The 5,538-nt window shown below is 41.4% G+C and overlaps 1 pseudogene; it reads left to right on the top strand.

The window, feature by feature from the left end:
- The window catches only part of LOC105002214, a 1,007-nt pseudogene extending 524 nt beyond the window's left edge, over positions 1-483 (top strand).
- The last annotated feature ends 5,055 nt before the right edge of the window (positions 484-5,538 follow it).

The following is a 5,538-nucleotide window of genomic DNA, read 5'->3' as shown; positions in this document are numbered from 1 at the left end:
GAGGAGAGGGCCTGTGAAGGCGGGAAGTTTGCCACAGTGGAAGTGACAGATAAGCCTGTGGATGAGGCTCTGAGGGAGGCAATGCCGAAAGTCATGAAGTATGTGGGAGGCTCCAATGATAAGGGACTCGGAATGGGGATGACAGTTCCTATTTCCTTTGCTGTGTTCCCCAGTGACGATGGGGACCTACAGAAGAAATTAAAAGTCTGGTTCTGGATTCCAAACAAGTTTCAAAGCGACCCACCAGCTCCCAGCGATGACAGCATTAAGATCGAAGACAGGGAAGGCATCACTGTCTATTCCACGCAGTTTGGTGGTTATGCTAAGGCAGCTGATTACGCTGCCCAAGCCATCCAGCTGCGGTCCGCCCTGGAGAGCACAGCCAAGTACCAGACTGACTTCTACTTCTGCACTGGGTATGACCCTCCCATGAAGCCCTACGGACATCGCAACGAGGTTTGGCTGGTGAAGAGCAGTGAATGAGTCACTGGCTGTGCCCCAAGCTCCGCGGGGGTCTGCATCTGTGCCCACTTCCCCTGGGAGGAAGCAGTGCCCCCGTGCCGCTCCAGCAGAACCAACTTCCCTTCAGAGCCAGTCACTGCCAATTTCCTGAGATAAGCACGGTCCAGATGCTGAGGCTCTGTTTCTCTTGGTGGGAAATAACGTACCCACGATACACATGCGTCCTTCTAACTGACTTATAGACAATTCAGTGGTAGGCCAGAAAAACCCAGCAGCATTTTTCCAGCTCTCTGGATCCCCTAAAAACAGATATTTACAAATCATGAAAACTGTATTTTTATTAATCCATGGAAGAAGTGTGATTTACGCGTGATCTTTCATATGTAATTCTTAGAAGAGCTTTCTTTAAAAAGAAGCCAAAAATAAAGATCTTTGACTTAAAACAGCTGAAACAAACAAAAAAAAAGAACTGGACATGGAACAACAGACTGGTTCCAAATAGGAAAAGGAGTACATCAAGGCTGTATATTGTCACCTGCATATTTAACTTATATGCAGAGTACATCATGAGAAATGCTGGACTCATTGAAGCACAAGCTGGAATCCAGATTGCTGGGAGAAATATCAATGTCCTCAGATATGCAGGTGACACCACCATTATGGCAGAAAGAGAAGAACTTAAGAGCCTCTTGATGAAAGTGAAAGAGGAGAGTGAAAAAGTTGGTTTAAAGCTCAACAGTCAGAAAACTAAGATCATGGCATCCAGTCCCATCACTTCCTGGGAAATAGATGGGGAAACAGTGGAAACAGTGGCTGACTTTATTTTGGGGGGGGCTCCAAAATCACTGAAGATGGTGACTGCAACCATGAAATTAAAAGACGCTTAATCCTTGGAAGGAAAGTTATGATGAACCTAGACAGCATATTAAAAAGCAGAGACATTACTTTGTCAACAAAGGTCTGTCTAGCCAAGGCTATGGTTTTTCCACTAGTCATGTATGGATGCGAGAGTTGGACTATAAAGAGAGCTGAGCGCTGAAGAATTGATGCTTTTGAACTGTGGTGTTGGAGAAGACTCTTGAGAGTCCCTTGGACTGCAAGGAGATCCAACCAGTCCATCCTAAAGGAGATCAGTCCTGAGTATTCATTGGAAGGACTTATGTTGAAGCTGAAACTCCAATAATTTGACCACCTGATGCAAAGAACTGACTCATTTGAAAAGACCCTGATACTGGGAAAGATTGAGGGCAGGAGGAGAAGGGGACGACAGAGGATGAGACGGTTGGATGGCATCACCGAATCAATGGATATGAGTTTGGGTAAACTCCGGGAGCAGTGATGGACAGGGAGGGCTGGTGTGCTGTGGTTTGTGGGGTCGCAAAAAGTTGGACATGACTGAGCGACTGAACTGAACTGAACAGACACTAATGTGCCTTTCTTAAGTTGGCCCAGGCACCCTACATATTTGTCTTTTTTTTTTTTTTTACTTCAGAAGAGCTTTAATCATGAAATATAGTCCAAGAAAAAGAGGTATCACTTGCATCAGTGCAACTCACATTTGCCTTGCCTTTCTCTTTTAACAGTCTTTGCTGTATTTGTCTTAGCAAAGTGACAAATTATTAGCCATTTGGAGTGTATGACATTAAAATTTCCCTGTAAGCAGAATTCACTTTTATTTAACAGGTCCATGGTGCTAATGATCCATCTTCTGGTGATCATTCATATTTTATAAATCACCAACTGAAAGCATTAGTTTTTAAAATAATTCTTGATCTTAAATTCTTGGTTTTAAAATCTACTATAAAGTTTGTATCTATAGTATTTAAATAACTTGCAATCAATTTATTGATTACATAACAAATTTCTAGTTGTCTAACTTAAGGGCGGTAATCTTGCAGGATGGAAATGCAGCAACAATGACAGCCACATAAAAAACACTATGTGAAACAAGAGTTGAAATATGGGTTCAAATGTCATATTGGTTAGTAAAATGCACCTCTAGTGAGCAAACTATTTATTTGAGGTTTAAAAAATCTCTTACATTTGTTTCTGTACAGTGTTCACAGTGCATATATTTAAATTGAGCTTGCTAAATGAATTAATTCTGAAATATTGAATTAAATCAATTAAATGTGTTTAGTTAAGAGTTTTTTTTAATGCTTCTCATATTTCCCTTTCACTGTTTGTGTCTTCTTACAATCATTTATCATAGAAATTCTTCTTAGATATATATATATAAAATATATAATATGTGACATATATTATATGTCATATAATTGAAACATTTCTCTAGCAATAGATATTTTAAGATATTTGAAAGAAAAGATGTTATGTGAAAGGATTAGAGAGATTACACCATTCATAGGAATGGGGAATATAGATATGTTATGAAGAACCATGTGAGATGGAAGGAGAAAATAAAATCATCAGTTAAGTAGCAGCATCAGTAGACAAGAAATAAAAATTATAAGCTTGACAATAAAGGATAATTAGTTTTGAGGTGACTTTTAAAAAGCAGTCAAAGTTCAAATTGAATATAATCAGAAATAATATATCCATGAATTATAGTTGTCAGGTATATTCACTTTCAAAATGACTATATATGTGTGTAATTGTGTGCTTTTGTATAGAAATATACGGTAGGAAAAAGGGAAGATAGTATTTCCACAGCAAGAGATTTTACCTTACATTTCTGTAAATATAACTGAATTATAATACTCTTCTTTTATCATAAACACAGAATTAGCTTGGGTAAACATTACATTAATACTAAATCTTTGTCAGTTTGCTTTTTGCATTTAGGTCTACAATCCATGAAGAAGTTATTTATGTATGGTATCATAGGGATCAAATTATCTTTTTTCATGTGATAGCTAAGCACTTCAGACCACAAAATTAACATAGGTTGCCTACACCTTACAACAAACACTACTTCTGTCTATTAAGGCAACATCAAGCTAGAAAAGAAAAACTAGGACCAGTGTCCAAGCCCAATTATTGGAAACAGGATCACCTAGTCAATACCTTGATATATCATTAAATAGTCTTTATTTGTGAATGGATATCTCCACTTTGTTCCATCAATTCAGTCAGTTTAGTCGCTCAGTCATGTCCAACTCTTTGCAACCCCATGGGCTCTATGCAGCACACCAGGCTTCACTGTCCATCACCAACTCTCGAAGCTTGCTCAAACTCATGTCCATCAAGTCAGTGATGCCCTCCAACCATCTCATCCTCTGTCGTCCCTTTCTCCTGCCTTCAATATTTCAGGGTTATCATAAGGGTTTTTCCCAGTGAGTCAGTTCTTCGTATCAGGTGGCCAAAGTATTGGAGCTTCAACTTCAGCAACAGTGCTTCCAGTGAATATTCAGGACTGATTTCCTCTAGGATGGACTGGTTTGATCTCCTTGCTGTCCAAAGGACTCTCAAGAGTCTTCTCCAACACCACAGTTCAAAAGGATCAATTCTTTAGTGCTCAGCTTTCTTTATGTTCCAACTCTTACATCCATACATGACTACCAGAAAAACCATAATATGACTATATGGACTTTATTGGTAAAGTATTATTTCCATTTTTTAATATGCTGTAAGTGTTGGTCATAGTTTTTCTTCCAGGGAGCAAGTGTCTTTTAATTTCAAGGCTGCAATCACCATCTGCAATGATTGTGGAGCCCAAGAAAATAGTATAGGACATAACTTTATTCTATATATCTGCTTTTCTTTCTGTAGCATGGCATTACACTCTCTAAATTACTATAGGTTTGTAACTATTGATGGCTGGTAGAGCAAGTTTTACAATCTTGTCCTTTGTTAGGAGTGCCTGGCTTACTTACAGATGTGTGAAGAATTATGTAAACTTATGTCAGTTTGTCAACTTTATTTAAAAATTTGTTAAGATTTTTGAATGGGATTGCAATGAATTTAAAAATTAATTTGAGGTATTTCCCAAGATGGCGGAGGAGTAGGACAGGGAGAACACTTTCTCCCCCACAAATTCATCAAAAGAACATTTAAAGGCCGAGTAAATTCCACAGAACAACTATTGAATGCCAGCAGAGGACATCAGGCACCCAGAAAAGCAACCCAAGACTTCGAAAGGAGGTAGGAAAAAATATAAAAGACAAAAAAAGAGACAAAAGAGGGAGGGACGGAGTTTCATCCCAGGAAGGGAGTCTTAAAAAGAGAGAAGTTTCCAAACACAAGGAAACCTTCTCACTGCCAAATCTGTGCCGAGCCTTGGAAGCACAGAGGGCAACATAACAGGTAGGAAAAATAAATAAACAATTAAAACCTGCAGATTGTGAGCCTTATGGTAACTCCCCCAGAGGAGAAGCAGCGCAGACGCCTGCACACGCCACTAGCAAGCAGGGGCTGGGCAGGGAGGCGCTGCGTGGGCTGCATCGCTTAGAGTAAGGATCTGGCCTGAATACCCTGAGCCCTATCTGAGCGAAATAATTTGGGCTAGCAAACAAGACTGTGGGATATCTACCACGCGAAAAGCCAGCCCTAACCTAAGACACCGCCAGGCCCATGCACAGAACAAAGGACTGAACAGAGATAGCCAGCTGCAGACCATCCCCCTCTGGTAACAGGCAGCCAGAGCCAGAAGGGGGCAATCGCAGCCCCAGAGAGACATTATCTATAAAACTGTAAGCAGGCTTCTTTGCTAACTAAAACTTCTTGGGGGTCTGGACAGTCAACATCTGCCTGAGAAGGTGTGCCGGTTGTACACCTAGATAAACTAGCGGCAGGGAGGTGATAAGTCGCAGCAATAGCGCTTGCCAAACACCTCATCACCTGAGCTGCTCGGACCTGGGACGGGCACAAAACGCAGGCCCAACCGAGTCTGCGCCTCTGAGGATTACCTGAGTGCCTAAACCCGAGCGGCTTGGACCTGGGAGGTGCAGGCAGCCCAGGGCCGGCCACGGATGGTTCCTGGCAGAGCAACCTAGAGCCTGAGCAGTGTGGGCAGGGAGGCTACACGCGCCGTGAGCTGGGGCAGATCCAGTGTGGCTGAGGCACTGTGAGCACACGCCAGTGTTACTTGTTTGCAGCATCCCTCCCTCCTCCCCACAG

Source organism: Bison bison, unplaced genomic scaffold (assembly GCF_000754665.1).
Source record: "Bison bison bison isolate TAMUID 2011002044 unplaced genomic scaffold, Bison_UMD1.0 scf7180017864390, whole genome shotgun sequence".
Lineage (NCBI taxonomy): Eukaryota > Metazoa > Chordata > Mammalia > Artiodactyla > Bovidae > Bison > Bison bison.
Note: the sequence above shows the minus strand (reverse complement) of the source record. Positions and strands in the feature narration are given on the sequence as shown.